Source organism: Tamandua tetradactyla, chromosome 1 (assembly GCF_023851605.1).
Source record: "Tamandua tetradactyla isolate mTamTet1 chromosome 1, mTamTet1.pri, whole genome shotgun sequence".
NCBI classification, from domain to species: domain Eukaryota; kingdom Metazoa; phylum Chordata; class Mammalia; order Pilosa; family Myrmecophagidae; genus Tamandua; species Tamandua tetradactyla.
The window spans coordinates 196,656,566-196,673,531 of NC_135327.1; the positions used below are offsets into that span (position 1 = coordinate 196,656,566).

At 36.1% G+C, this 16,966-nt stretch overlaps 1 protein-coding gene across 21 annotated transcripts in view; it reads right to left on the minus strand.

Annotated features, from left to right (window-relative positions):
• Positions 1–16,966, minus strand: part of KMT2C (lysine methyltransferase 2C) — a 447,454-nt gene that overhangs the window by 105,017 nt on the left and 325,471 nt on the right. The gene's annotated exons all lie outside the window — the stretch shown is intronic.

The window sequence follows — 16,966 nt, forward strand, 5'->3', positions numbered from 1 at the left end:
AAAATCTATCAGGATATAAATAAGTAGCACCAGCATATTATTTAGAACTGTAGAGTTAATTACAAGAAGAAATACTTAAAAAGATTAAAAGTGATGACTATGGGTAACAGAGCTCAGATGTGGAGGTAGACGGGGTCAGTGCTACACCGTTAGGTTTTTAATGTCAATATTTAAACATACATATTTGTTATTTTGATCAGTCTACTGACCTTTTAAAATGGGTCTTAGCAACTCTGATGAACTTTGAGGACATAATGCTGAGTGAAGTAAGTCAGACACAAAAGGACAGATACTGTATGATTTCACTATTATGACTCTGGTTAAGGTTATCTCAGAGGCTATACTACAGAATACAGCAGACCTAGAGGTACACAAAAACTAGAAACAAAGGAAAGACTACCCCAAAGAGGCTGAATCTAAATGCAAGGGAACAGAGAGCAGTGATGGTAACTACTTAGCAGGGGGCTTATAATTAACATTGCCATATGGAAGGTGAATATGGCAAGTGTCCCAATGATTCAATCTATAATTATAAATAAATTCTCACATGAACTTATTCATGTGGGAAGACTAAAAATGCATACTTTGGCCAACAGTTAACAGGAAAACATCAACAGTACCACAGCAGTAGCAGGGACAACTAATGGGGGTGGCGGGGGAACAACTGGTAAGGGGTAGTTTTGATAATTGGTGACGTTGTGTTTGCTGGTTCTTTGTCAATATGGACCAAGAAAATTGTCTAAAATTGAGAGTGCTGCTGACTGCACAATCGAGTGAGGATACTGTAAGACACGGTTTGTTTATTTTGGACATTATCCATGATGACAAATAGATGAAGGGTACAGAAAGAAACAATGACTGAGAATCGCAATGGCAAATGATGACACATTTATATGATAGAATATGGTATGGCTACAAAAATGAAGAGTGGCCAGAGGCACAAAACAAACTGAATAAACCTGGTGGACAATGTGTTGTGCAAAATGAGTAAGAAATGAACAAACATGCTAAGACATCTCTCAGAAAATACTTTTAAGAAAATGGGAGGCTAGATTGTAAGCCCTTATAGCAACCACATTTAGTCTTGAAGTTGTAAATGTACTTCTAGATTTTGAAATACTGAGCTATATGTTTATTAGCTGGTTATTTCCCTGGAACTCTGAGTAATTCTGTGATATCTAAGACCCAGAAACGGAGAGCTACAGCCCTGAAAGTTAGCATAGCTATATATAATAGCAGTTAGAGTAACTGAAAAAATCTGGCAATAGAGTTTAAAATGAAGCAAATCTAACTGGGTCTACAGTAACTTAGAATGCAAGGTAAAAGAAGACAATGTACTCTAGACCTTCAGCTACCATATGAGACCAAAGGCAGAGAGGTTTATTATGTCTAGAACCTAAATTTCCTGCAACGTATAATATAAATCAACCTGTCTGGATAGGTCATTTGAACAACCCAAACTCCTAGAATCCAGAATGGAAACGAGACCTTATAATTCTGTTATAGCTTAACATAATTCCAGGATACATCTCAGACTATGGTGGGATGATAATTAAAAAGTATTGGTAGATTTCCTTGAAGATCCAAAGGGACAAAATACATATATATGGAAATACTAAACTCTCCCGTGTGGGAAACCCTGGGAATCCTCTCAACCACTGGGGACTCACAGGAAAATATGCCAAGCCGTGGATTTTGAGGCTTGCCCTAATGAAACTTATTTCGGTAGGGGAGAAGTTAAGACTACACATAACAAGGCCTAAAAGTTACTTCCACAAAGCCGTTTTGTTTATCAGATGTGGCCTCTCTCCCTCTCTAAAAGCCCAACTCTGCAAGGAAAATCACTGCCCTGCCCACTACATTGTACAAGCCATTCCAGGGTGAAAATCTCCCTGACAACGTGGGATGTGAAGCCCATGGATGAGTCTGGCCCTGGCATCATGGGATCCACAACGCCTTTCTGACCAAACGGGAAAGTAAGTGTAATAAACTTACACTTACTTTCCAGTGGTCAAGGGAGATCAAATGGAGGCTACTCGCTATTTTAGAGGTTAATATTCTGCAAGCTTCAGTTAAGTTAGTGCTAATTACCATAGCTTGCTAAACCCCAAACAACATCACTTCTATTAACTGTTAAGAACACCTAGGGCTCAAACCCTATAAAGGTAGGGTTCATGCACTCAGTTTGCCTTCTTGGAACATATACCTGGAGGGTTCACAGATCAGATAAATCCTGAAACTCAGAGGGACAGCCTCTCCAAGATTATCAATTAATTTCATCCCTCATCCTTTAATATGGACACCCCTTCTCAACATGAACAAGTCAGAATGGGCATTTCCCAAGACCTCCATTGATTGGGAAAAGGATTAAAGGAGAAATAGGGGGTATAATAGAGAAAATGGGATTTAACTAACAAGTATGGCTGCAGAATCACTATGTTAATATTCCTTCTAACCTCCAATGTTTTGGAGCAGCTAGATCAAAAAGTCTGAGATGTTGTAATGGTACTCCATGACAAACTCTGGGATCTGTTCTGTAATTTCATGTTGAAGTGTGCTTTGAAAATTATTGCTTTTTTCCTTTTTTCCCTTTGTGTATATGTTATATTTTACATTTAAAAAACGTTTTTAAAAACCTTATAGCCATTAACATTAAAAAAAAAAATAGGTCTTAGTATACCAAGTTGTAATATCTACCCAAATGGAGGACAGAGACTAGGGTAGGAAAAGCAGAGTGGTTTAAAGAACAGGTCGGCAAATGTTTTCCCTAAACGTCCAGACAGTAAATACTTGAGGCTGTGTGGGCCATTTGGTCTGTTACAACTACATAACTCAGCCATTGTAACATGAAAGCAACCACGGACATTCGTAAACAAAAGGGTGCTTTTGTATTCTAATAAAACTTTACTTACTAAAAACCAGTAGTGATGGGCTATGTTTAACAGGAAGATATCAACAGTACCACAGAAATACAAAGGGTAAATAACTGGTATGGGGGGCGTGGAGTCAAGAATTAAGGGGAGGTTTGGATTTTCTATTTGGTGAGGTTATGTTTGTCGGTTATTTTTCTCCTGGAAGCAATGAAAATAGTCTGAACTTGAGAGTGGTCATGATTATAACACTAAGTGAGGGTAATGAGAGTCATGGACTGTTGACTTTGGACATTACACATGATGCCAAATGGATGGAGGTACCTGCAGAATACAGGCTAAGAAGTAGAATGGCAAACTGTGGTGTACACATGATCAACTACTATGCTGCTACAGAAAGGAAAGAAGTCACGAGGCATGCAACATTGTAAAATAAACCTGTGGGACATTATGTGATGTAAAATAAGCCAAAAACAAAAGAGCATATATTTTAAAAAGATTTAAAATATATTTATAAGAAAATTGGGGCTTAGACTGTACATTCTTAAAGCAGTAACCTTTAGTCCAGAATGGTAATTGCTATTTCTATATTTTGAGAGGCTAAGCTATATATGCATAACCTGGTATTTCCCTGGAACTTTGGGCACCTGTATGACACCTAAGACTCAAGAGCAGGAGTTTTGCAGGTCTAAAAGGCAGCACTGCCAATACAACAACTGTTAAAGAAACTGAAAAAAGATCAGGCTTCAATTAGAGAGAAGAACGAAGCCAACGAGTGGGGACTAAGGTAAATCAGAATACAGGGGTAAGGAGGATATTGTCTGTATTTTAGAACTTCACCTACTCCATGAGACCAAAGGAAGAGAGGTTTATTTTGTCCAAAAACTAAATTTTCTGTAGCACATAATCTAAGTCAGCCTGTCTAGACAGATCATTTAAACAACTCAAACACATGGAGCTCAGAATGGGAATGAGGGCTTGCAATTCTGTACAGCTTATTTTAATGTCCAGATACATTCCAGAGTATGTTGAGCAAATAATTAAAAAGTACTGGCCAAGTTCCTTGAGAGTGGGGAGAAAAAATAGGGAATTATTATTAAACTTTATCATCGGGGAAACCTCTGATACTATGTCAAACATTAGGGACTCCCACCAAGTCAGTAGGCCAAGTCCTTGACCTTGAGGTTTGTTCTTGTGAAGCTTACCTATGTAGCAGAGAAACTAAGCCAAATTATAGTTACATCTAAGATTTATTTCCAAACAATCTCGTTTGTTGCTCAGATGTAGCCTCTCTATAAGCCCAAAACTGCAAGTAAAACATTACCCAACTACCCCCTAACTGAGACATGGCATCCAGGGGTAAAAATCTCCCTGGTAACATGGGATATGCCTCCGAGATATGAGTCTGGCCCTAACATTGTGAGACTGATAATGTCTACCTGACCAAAAGGGGGAAAGAATTGTAACAAATAAGCTGAGAGAGTTCAAATAGTAGCTGAGGGAGTTCAAATAGTCAAGAGGCTGCTATGGAGGTCACTTTTACACAAACTTCAGCTAGATACTGCTATTTATCATGGTTTGCCAAATCCCAACCCAAATCATTCCTGCCAATCCTAGAGAACACCTATGGTGTTACATAAGATTCTACAAAGGTTCCATGTACTAGGGTAGCTTTCCAGAAACCTACAACCTCCAGATGGGTGCCCAGACTAGGTAAGTACTGAAGTGCAGAGAGGACAGCCTCTCCATACATCAACAAGTTCCATTCCCCTATCCTATATTACCAACAGCCCTTTCCAACATGAAAAACTTAGAATGGACATAGTCCGAATATCCCTAAAGAGGGGGAGAAGGATCAAAGGAGAAGATGGAGTTATAACAGAAAAGACAGGATTTAACGAGTATGACTGCTGAAACATTATACTGATATTTCTTTTAGTCTCCAGGGTCTTGAGGTAGCCAGAAGGAAAAAGCTAAAATTGTGGAACAGTAACACATATAAAACTCAGAAATCTGTTTTATATATTCTGGATACTAGACCCTTATCTGATTTATCGTTTCCAAATATTGTTTCCCATTGTGTAAGCTGTTTACTTTCTTGAAAAAGCTCTTTGATACACAAAAGTGTTTAATTTTGAGGAGTTCCCATTTATGTTTCTTTCTTCAATGCTCATGCTTTGGGTTAAGATCTAGGAAATGGACTCCTGTTATAAGATTTATAAGATATTTCCCAACATTTTCTTCTAAAAGTTTTATGGTCTTAGATCTAATGTTTAGATCTTTGATCCATTTTGAGTTAACTTTTGTATAGGGTGTGAGATATGGATCTTCTTTCATTCTTTTGCATATGGATATCCAGTTCTCCAAGTAGCATTTATTGAAGAGACTGTTCCATCCCAGGTGAGTTGGCTTGACTGCCTTATTCAAGATCAACTGTCCATAGGTGAGATGGTCTATATCTGAACACTCTATTCGATTCCATTAGTCAGTTTATCTATCTTTATGCCAGTACCATTCTGTTTCGACCACTGTAGCTTTGTAATATGCCTTAAAGCCAGTAGTGTGAGACTTCCCACTTCATTTTTCTTTCTCAGGATATTTTTAGCTGTTCAGGGCACCCTGCCCTTTCAGATAAATTTGGTTATTAGTTTTTCTATTTCTGCAATGTAAGTTTTTGGGATTTTAACCGATATTACATTGAATCTATAAATCAATTTAGGTAGAATTGACATCTTAACCATATTTAGTCTTCCAATCCATGAGCATAGTATGCCCTTTCATTTATTTAGGTCTTCTGTGATTCCTTTTAGCAATTTCTTGTAGTTTTCTTTGTAAAGGTCTTGTACATCCTTAAATTTATTACTAAATATTCATTCTCTTGGCTGCAATTGTAAATGGAATTTCTTTCTTGATTTTCCCCTCAGATTATTCATTACTAGTGTATAGAAACACTATAGATTTTTGAGTGTTGATCTTGTAACCTGTCACTTTGCTGTACTCACTTATTAGCTCTAGTAGTTTGATGTGGATTTTTCATGGCTTTTGACACATAGCACATATCACCTGCAAACTGTGAGAGTTTTACTTCTCCTTTCCAATTTTGATGCCTTGGATTTCTTTTTTTTTTCCCCCTTCGGTCTAATTGCTCTGGCTAGAACTTCCAACACAATGTTTAATAACAATGGTGATAGTGGATTGATTTTCTTATGTTGAACCATCCTTACATATCTGGGATGAATCCTACTTGGGCATATAATTCTTTGAATGTGCTGCTGGATTCGATTTGCAAGAATTTTGTTGCAAGAAATTTGCAAGGATTTTTACATACATATTCTTCAGAGAGACTGCTCTGTAATTTTCTTTTCTTGTAGTATCTTTGTCTATCTTTGATATGAGGATGATGTAGGCTTCTTAGAATGAGTTAGGTAGACTTCCTTTCTTCAATTTTTTTGAAGAGTTTGAGCAGGACTGGTACTAATTCTTTCTTCAATGATTGGTAGAATTCACATGTGAAGCCATCTGGTCCTGGACTTTTCTTTTTTGGGGAGCTTCTTAATGACTAATTCAGTTTCTTTACTTGTGATAAGTTTGTTGAGGTCATCTATTTCTTTTCAACTCAATGTTGGTTGTTCATGCTTTTCTAGGAAGTTGTCCATTTCATCTGTGTTGTCTAGTTTATTAGCATGAAGTTGTTCACAGTATCCTCTCATTACCTCCTTTATTTCAGTGAGGTCAGTGGTTATGTCTCCTCTTTCATTCTGAATTTATTTATTTATATCCTCTCTCTTATTTTTTCTGTCAACCTTGTGAAGGGTCCATCGATCTTACTGATTTTCTCAATAGAACCAACTTCTGGTTTTGTTGATTTTCTTGACTGATTTCATGTTCTAAATTTCATTTATTTCTGCTCTGATCTTCATTACTCCTTTCCTTTTGCTTGCTTTGGTTTAGTTTGGCTGTTCTTTCTCTAGTTCTTCCAAGTGGACAGTTAATTCCTCGATTTTTGCTCTTCTTTTCTGATATAGGCATTTAGGGCAATAAACCTCCCTTTTAGCACTGCCTTTGCTGCATCCCATAAGTTTTGATATGTTGTGTTTTCATTTTCATTTGCCTGGAGATATTTACTGATATCTCTTATAATTTCTTCATTGACCCACTGGTTGGCTAAGGCTATGTTGCTGCGCCTCCATTTATTTGTGAATTTTCTGGCCCTCTGGTTATTATTGATTTCTAACTTGATTCCTTTATGATCTGAGAAAGTGCTTTGTATGATTTCAATCTTATAAATTTGTTGAGACCTGCTTTGCGACCCAGCATATGATCTATCCTTGAGAATGATCCATGAGCACTTGAGAAAAAGCTGTATCCTGCTGTTGTGGGATGTAATGTTATATAAATGTCTGTTAAGTCTAGTTCATTTATTGTATTATTCAAATTCTTTGTTTCTTTATTGATCCTCCGTCTAGATGTTCTTTCCATTAATGAGAGTAGGGAATTGAAGTCTCCAACTATTATGGGTAGATGTGTCTATTTCTCTTTTCAGAGTCTGCCTCATATATTTTGGAGCACTCTGGCTCAGTGCATAAATATTTATGATTGCTATGTCTTCTCATTGAAGTGTTCCTTATATTAATACATAGTATCCTTCTTTGTTCCTTTTAATTATTTTACATTTGAAGTCTAATTTGTTGGATATTAGTATAGCTACTTCTGCTTTTTTTCTGATTGTTGTTTGCATGAAATATCTTTTCCCAACCTTTCACTTTCAACCTATGTCTATTGTTGGGTCTAAAATGCATGCTCTGTAGACAGGATATAGATGGGTCCGGTTTTTTAATCCATTCTTCCAGTCTATGTCTTTTGATTGGGGAGTTTAAGCCATTAACATTTAGTGTTATTACTGTAAGGGCAGTATTTTCTTCTGCCATTTTGTCTTTTGCATCTTATATGTCACATCTAATTTTTCTTCTTTTTAACTTTACTGATAGTCTTCATTTCTACACTCTTCACACCTCTCTCTCCTGTCTTTTCCTCTCTGCCTCTAGTGCATCCATTAGGATTTTTTGCAGAGCTGGTCTTTTGGTCACAAAATCAGTGAGTTTTCTGTCTGAAAATGTTTTAATTTCCCCCTCATTTTTGAAAGACAACTTTGCTGGATACAGAATTCTTGTTTGGCAGTTTTTCTCTTTTAGTATCTTAAATATAGCCTACCACTGTCTTCTCACCTCCATGGTTTCTGCTGAGAAAGCTACGCATAGTCTTACTGGGCTTCTCTTGTATGTGTTAGATTGCTTTTGTCTTACTGCTTTCAAAATTCTCTCTTTCTCTTTGACAGCTAACATTCTGATTAGTAAGAGTCTTGGAGTATGTCTATTTGGATCTATTCTGTTTGGGGTATTCTGCACTTCTTTCAAGTCTTTCATAGAGTTGAGAAATTTTCAGTAATAATTTCTTTCATTAGTTTTTTTCCTCCTTTTCCCTTCTCTTCTCCTTCTGGGACATCCACAACACAATTACGCGCTTCCTGTTGTCATTCAATTCCCTCAGTCCCTGCTCATATTTTTCCATTTTTTTCCCTATATTTTCTTTTGCTTGTCTGATTTCAGATGTCCTGTCCTCCAGTTCACTAATCCTATCTTCTGCATCTTGAAATCTAACATTGCAGGTTTCCATTGTTTTTTTTCTCTCTCTTCTACTGTGCCTTTCATTCCCATAAATTCTGATTTGTTTTTTCAGACTTTCAATTTCATCTTTTTGTTCGTCCTTGTCTTTATATCCTCCTACAATTCACTGATCTGATTTTTTATGAGATTTCCTATGTCTGTTCGAACATCCTGAATTGTTTCAACTCCTATATCTCATTTGAATTGTTGGTTTATTCCTTTGAGCCATATCTTCAATTTTCCTAGTATGATTCATTATTTTTTGCCATTGTCTAGACATTTAATTTCCTTAATTAGTTTATTCTGAGATTGTTTTCACTTTTTTACCTAGGATTTTCTTGCTGGATGACTTTGCTGTCCACATGTTTTTTTTTGTTTTTTTTTTAATTAAAGAAAAACAAAAGAAATTAACCCAACATTTAGAATCATTCCATTCTACATATGCAATCAGTAATTCTTAATATCATCACATAGATGCATGATCATCATTTCTTAGTACATTTGCATCGATTTAGAAGAACTAGCAAAACAACAGAAAAAGATATAGAATGTTAATATAGAGAAAAAAATAAAAATAATAATAATAGTACAAAAAAAAAAGACAAACAAACAGACAGACAAAAAAAAAACCTATAGCTCAGATGCAGTTTCATTCAGTGTTTTAACATGATTACTTTACAATCAGGTATTATTGTGCTGTCCATTTTTTAATTTTTCTGTCCATATGTTTTTGACATTCAGTTCAGCTTATTCTAGTCCTCTAGCATAGGTTTTGTTTAACAGATCAGAATTTTCTAGTTCTTCTTTTCTTGTTGCTTGTCTTGCCTGTATAGTGTTTTTTTTTTTTTTCTTTACCCCCTTAGGAGGATATACTTAGGTATTATAAACCCCAGTCAGATTTTCCCAGACCACTCTAGCCTCCTCTCAGGGAGAAATAGCCACCTGCCTCAGTTTTCCCTGAGGGTGACACCCAGCAGATTGAAAAGACTTTCCTATGAAGCCTCTAGACTCTGTTTTTTTCCTATCCTGCCCAGTACATGGTATGTGGTATATGTCTGCCTGTGGGTCCCACCAGCATAAAGTGATAAGTTACCTTTAACTTCAGCACTGGACTTTCCCTGCTGAGGGCATGTTTGACACAGAGGAGAGGTTGTAGGGTGCCTTTAATTTGCTTCAGTTTTACAGACCCTGCGGTCTGAATTCCTTGAGGGAAGGATTCCACCTCAGCTGGGCCCTACCTCTCTCCTGAGGAAGGCAGAGCCTCCAGACAAACTCTCAAACAAGCTTAATTCCACTCTTGCCTGGGGAAATTGGCACCTGAGAAGCCTTGCTGTTGTATCCAAAGAGCAGTCAAGCCATAGAAACACAGCCAAAAACAAGAAGAAAAAAATTCTTTTCAGAGCAGTAACCTTGTTCCTGGGTTTGCCAGTCAAGAGCTTAAGTTGGTATGCTGCTCTATGTATCTCTAGGTCCTATGTATCTCCTCCTTTCCTTCAGTGCCCAGACACTTACAAGTATTTTATGCTGTCCAATTAAAAAAAAACTGTTTTTTCTTTTTCCATCAGCCCTGCCCCCTCTGCAACAGGGCAAAAACCCGCAACCTCAGCTTTTATTTGCAGTTCAGCTGAGCTGGGGCCTATTTTAACTAGTCAGAATTCATTAATTAATTCCACAATTGGAGCGTGGTCTAGCTCAGCCCCTTGCTGTTTGTAAAGTCTCTTTCCTTTCCCCTCTGGGAACCAGTCTGTAGGGGAGGCATGTCAGCTTCCATGGCTTGGGGAACTTACAGTTCTGGGTGGGATCAAACCTGGTCCAGCCTGTCTGAATTGGCGTACGCTGTGTGTCCGGTCACTGATGTGGCAACAGCAGTTGTTCTGTATTGTTCCTGGCTATTTACTAGCTGCTCTGGAGGACAAACTAAATTCCACACCTTGCTAAGCCGCCATCGTGGACCCTCATTCTATAACTAATTGTTGTGGTGTGCTTTGAAATGTATTGATTTTCTTTATATATGTTATTTTCCACAATAAAAAACAAAACACAGTAAGCTAGATTTTGTCTGTGGGCTGTAGTTTGCCAATCAATGACTTAGATGAAAGGTAAGCTGCTCTGAAAAGTGGGAAGGGCAGAGACACCAAACTAAGGTACATACATAGTGGTAGAATTATTAAAATGTATATCTTCATTCCTGCTTAATTAAAGTTTTTCTACTTCACAGATCAACTATCTTGTGATTTTTATAGCCAAACCCTTAAGTTATTCAGTTTATATTCACTCTTGAACATACTACAAACTAGTCTCTTCACTGAAACTGTTCAAGTAGGTCATATAAGATCTTCTGGCTCCCAAATCTGATTGAGGCTTTAGTTTTTATGTTAATTGACCTTTCTGTGAGTACTTTAACACTTGAACATTTCTCCTCCATTTAAATTCCATCTTCCCCTAGATTTTAGGACGCTGGTGTGATCTGATTTTCTCCTACTGCACTGGTTTAGTTTGAACCTTTAATAATTCTTTCAATGAAGTTATTATGGATATATCCATGGTACCATGTCTAAAGTTATGCAAGATATGTTTAATAGTCTCTATTGCATATCTGCTTCAACTACAGCGGAGTTACAGGAAACACTCCCCCCCCCCCAAAAAACAACAACTCACTAGGCAAAATAACTGTTCTCAGATACTACAGGACTGTGGACTGTGAGATGAGAGAAATGAGCAACCTGAGTCTTATGAGCTTCCGATTGCAGGCACTTTACAGTCTACTGCCTAGGGAGAGAGATCCTCAATAGAATACAATGGTCTCACTGAGTTTAGGAGATATGATGGAATTCAGGAAGGCTGAGGCAGCTAGGATTTGCAGGACAGAGCACCAGAAAGGAAGGAGCAACGCAGAGTAAGAGTTAAAGAAATCTACATAAGGTTGCCCTTGAGATCTTTGGCTGAACATCAAGGTACACATCTATATGAAGCCCAATAAAAACACACAACAAAAGAAAAGTGCAGCAATTAGGAAACTGTAAGCGGAACAATTTTGAAAACTCACAAAAGACTGGAAGGCATTTGAGTTCCAACAGGCCAGAGTGGAAACACTCTTCAACAGGGGTACACATTCAATAGAGACTCCAGAAAGGTCACGTATTAGATATAGGTAACTAGCCTCAAAATGGTAGTAGTCAAAGGGTGGTCCTGGGAACCCCCCCAAGTGCGTATATGAGGGCAAAACTATTTTCATAATAATATCAAGGTATTATCTGTCTTTTTTTCACCTTCATTCATTCATAATTGTATAGTAGTGCTTTCCAGACCCTACATGATGTAAAATAACATCATTACTTTGTCATCATATAGGTTGTGCTTGCATATTCTAGTGTTTTAACTTTTTTCCAGTATTGAGTCATGAAACAGTAAATATCAATAAGTATACTCTTCAAAAAACAAAAACTCTTTGGGGTACTCAATAATCTAAGAGTGTAAAGGGGTTCCAATACCAAAAGATTGAGAATAGTCACTTTGTTGTGAAGGTTCTCTAGACCTGACTCAGGAAACACAAAAAGCTTTCAAAGGATCAAACTTAAAGTTGTCTGCTACAACAAAATCCAATACTTTAAAAAAAAAAAAAAAAAAAAAAAAAAAAATCCAGACTTCAACAGTGTGTCCAACATCTAATAAAAAAATTCCTAGGGGCCGCGGTGGCTCAGCGGGCAAAGTGCTTGCCTGCTATGCCGGAGGACCTCGGTTCGATTCCCGGCCCCAGCCCATGTAACGAAAACGGAGAAACAAGATACAATAAAACAAGAAAATGTTTAAAAGATGTTTCCCTTTCTTCCTCTCTTCCTTCCTTCTATCCTTCCTTCCTTCTCTCTGTCTTTCCTTTAAAAAAAAAAAAAAAAAAAAAAAAAAAAAAAAAAATTCCTAGATGTACAAAAAGGTACAAAAACATAACCTAATGAGTAATTAGTTAATACAACAAGAAATAAAAGATATGATGGAATTAGCAAAGAATTCCAAACAACTATTATAAACATATTAAAGCACTTAAAGGAAAACAAGAACATATATGAAGTATAAAATTACAACCAAAACAAAACAAAATGAAACTTAGACCAAAAATATATATTATATCAGAATGAAAAATTCACTGGATGGGCTAAAAAACGGCACAGATACTGCCGGAACAGAAGTGAACTTAGGGATTACAATATAAACTTTCCAAATGAAAACACACTGATATAAAACACAAATAAAAGAACAAGGGTGGTGTTCATAACACATAGGACATATCATGCAATTTCACAGGTACACAGTTGAGATTCCAGAAAGGGGGACTGCAGAATATAAAAAATTGAAGAAATGTTCAAAAATTATAAAAAATATGAACCTATTTATTCAAGAAGCCTAACAAATCAGAATAAATACAAAGAAAATTTTACCAGAACACATCACAACCAAATTGCTGAAAATGAACATGAAAAGGAAAATCTTAAAAGCAGGTAGAGGAAAACAGTCATGTTAAATAAAGAAAACCCAACAATATGAGACAACTTCAAAGTGTTGAAAAAAACACAAATGATCAAGTTAGAATTTCATATCCAGCATAAATGCCTTCTAAAACAAAATATACAGGTTAAATTAAAAAAAATTTTAAATATATTTCAGAGATACAAAAGCTGAGACAATTCATATATCTAGTATATTTTAGGATACTCCCATTTTCTCCAGTCAATTATAGATGCCTTTAAAGAATGTAAAGTTGTTTTAGTCAGTCCTATAATCATTACAGAATTTACCATATTTTTCACAGATGAGCTCGATAAACTATACTGTTTTAAGGACACATGAAGGCTCACCTTCCCTGGCCATTAGAGAAATATAAATCAAAACCACAATGAGATATCATCTCACACCCAGCAGAATGGCCATTATCAATAAAACAGAAAATGACAAGTGCTGGAGAAGATGTGGAAACAGAGGAACACTTATCCACTGTTGGTGGAAATGTTAAATGGTGCAACCGCTGTGGAAGGCAGTTTGGCGGTTCCTCAAAAACCTAAATATAGAATTGCCATATGACCTGGCAATACCACTGCTAGGTATCTAACTCAAAGGACATGAGGGCAAGGACACAAACGGACATTTGCATACCAATGTTTATAGCAGCATTATTTACAATTGCAAAGAGATGAAAATAGCCAAAATGTACATCAACAGATGAGTGGTTAAACAAACTGTGGTATATACATACGATGGAATATTATACAGCTGTAAGACAGAATAAAGTTATGAAGTATGTAACAACAAGGATGGACCTTAAGGACATTATGCTGAGTGAGATTAGCCAGAAACAAAAGGACAAATACTGTACGGTCTCACCGACATGAACTGATATTAGTGAATAAAGTTGGAGAATTTTGTTGGTAACAGAGACCATTAGGAGATAGAAATAGGGTAAGATATTGGGTAACTGGAGCTGAAGGGATACAAGGAATGAATGTAAAAACTCAGAAATGGACAGCAGCACAATACTACCTAACTGTAATACAATTATGCTAAAACACTGAATGAAGCTGCATGTGAGAATGACAAGAGGGAGGAGGGCTGGTGGTACAAATGAAATCAGAAAGAAAGATAGATGATAAAGATTGAGATGGTATAATCTGGGAATGCCTAGAGTGTATAACTATCATTATACTGAATGTACAAATTTTTAAAATGTTTTTGCATGAAGAAGAGCAAAGGAATGTCATTACTGCAGGGTGCTGAAAACAGATGGTAGTTAATATTTTAAAATTTCAACCTATGTGTGAGACTAAAGCAAAAAATGTTTATTTGGTACAAAATTTATATTTTGACTAGTGCATTTCCTAATATAACTTATGTAGACAGCTTAACTGAACACCATAACTACATGGAACCTTAAGTAGGACGTGAGACTTTGTTGATTTGTTCAGAGTGATGCCCCGATAGATCCCAAAGTGATTTGAACAATGAATAAAAAAGTATTTGCAAAGTTCCCCTTGGGAATGGTGAGAACGGGGGAAAATTCAACTTCTCCAAGTTGAATTCTTGATATACTCACAAGCAGTGTGGACAATCAAAGCTACAGGCTGAGCCCCCAATCTTGGAGTTTGTTCATGTGAAATAACCCCACAAACGATAGGTCAAGCCTACTTAAAATTAGGCCTAAGAGTCACCCCCAAGAGAACCTCTTTTATTGCTCAGATGTGGCCTCTCTCTCCAGCCAACACAACAAGTAAACTCACCACCCTCCCCCTGTCTACGTGGAACATGATTCCCAGGGGTGTGGAACTTCTTGGCAACGTGGGACAGAAATCCTGAAATGAGCTGAGACTCAGCATCAAGGGATTGAGAAAATCTTCTCGACCAAAAGGGGGAAGAGTGAAATGAGACAGTGTCAATGGTTGAGAGATTCCAAACAGAGTCGAGAGCTTATCCTGGAGGTTACTCTTACGCATCAAGTAGATATCACTTGTTATTCAAGATGTAATGGAGAGGCTGGAGCGAACTGTCTGAAAATGTAGAGCTGTATTGCAATAGCCATTTTTCTTGAAGATCATTGTATAATGATATAGCTTCCGTAATGTGACTGTGTGATTGTGAAAACCTTGTGTCTGATGCTCCTTTTATCTACCTTGTCGACAGACGAGTAGAACACATGGAATAAATAAATAATAGGGGGAACAAATATTAAAATAAATATAGTTTGAAATGCTAGTGATGAGTGAAAGGGAGGGGTAAGGGGTATGGTACGTAAAAATTTTTTTTTCTGTTTTCGCTTTATTTTTTTGTCTGAATAGATGCAGATGTTCCAGAAATGATCATGATGGTGAATATGCAACTATGTGATGATATCGTGAACTACTGATTATATATGTAGAACGGAAGGATCAAAATAGGAATGTTTGCGTTTGGTGTTTTTTGGCATTTAAAAAAATAAAATATAAAAAAATTTTTTAAAATTAAAAAAAAATCTAGTAATGAGGTTACAATATTCTGTTCAGTTCAAAATGGTGTTAGTTTTAGGAATCATATGCAGCGATAACTGGATTTAAAGTCTAGCTTTGTCTGTAGCTGTTCGATTTTAAATTAACTAACTTTAACTTTCCTAAGCTTCATTTAGCTTATCTGTAAAACTGGAATAAATCATTGTTTCTGGGTTAAAGGAAATATACAAAAGTTCATTGCATTAGTCCTCATTCTCTTAATTTTCCTCTTAAATCCCCTCTTAATTTTAGGCTATTATATTAAGTATCATTTCAGTTTGTCCTATGAACTTACATTTACATCTTGAATGAGATCTTATCTGATTTCCTTAGATTACTAAACTAAGCATTTTAAAAATAATAATAATAATAAATTCAACAAAAATTAAAGGGAATTTAGAATTAAATTTTTCTCCTTTTGCTATGCATATGATAACATTTTTAAATTTATCTTTTGTGCCTAGTTTTTTTGCATCAACATTGTGCAAGCAGTTAATTTTAGAAGGCTATATACTATATTATTCTATTTTAGACAGATTAATTACAATATTCACAAAGATCTATCTTGTCCTAGAAATGGAAGATTGGTATAGTAATCAACAAAAAATTCCTAGCAAGATACATGTTGATCTGCTCAGTATATTGACATCTTGGGTAAATCAATGATATAATAATAGACTGTATGAAAAAGGGAGAATACAATTAAAAAAATTCATAAATTCAGGATGATTCAGGACCACACAAGCTAATAACTAAGGTTAGTATTTATCCCTCATGGTATGGTATTATGAGAAAGGATTTGGTTGTGAAGTTTACAGCAGGACTTCTGCTGTATACTTCCATGCTTACTTGCAAAGGCTATTTTGTTCAAATATGCAAGTTTATTATTGTGATAGATCTGAGTTCTTAAAAAAAAACAAAAGAACAAAAACTAGAACTTTAGGTTCAACAGTTGAAGTACTTACAGGAACATACTTACATTTGAACAACCTTTAAAACTAAACATAAGATTACTATAAAAAAGATTATACTAATCTCTAATTTGAAATGTCTGAAACTGGGAATTGCTGATTCTTAATGTTTACTGAATTACAGTAAGTGAGATTTCTTTTTTATTTCCAGCTAAAGGGGAAAATATTCTTATGTATAGGTTAGGTTAGGGTTGAGAAGAGTGAATAGGGGAACAGAGACCAGGAGGCATGGGTTTAGAGAGAGCCATAGGAGAGGGAACTATACAGCTACTCTGGTTGATTCTTCACTATAAATGATGGATATATCATTTGCAAATTATATGTCTTTATCATTTTGTATATTCTCCTAAAGGGAGATTGGAAGCAAAGCTGATAAGATATTCAAATGAAGAGAGAAAAAATCTTGTTATCCAATAACAAATTTCATGATGTTTAATCATAAGCTTCAAAGTTTAACA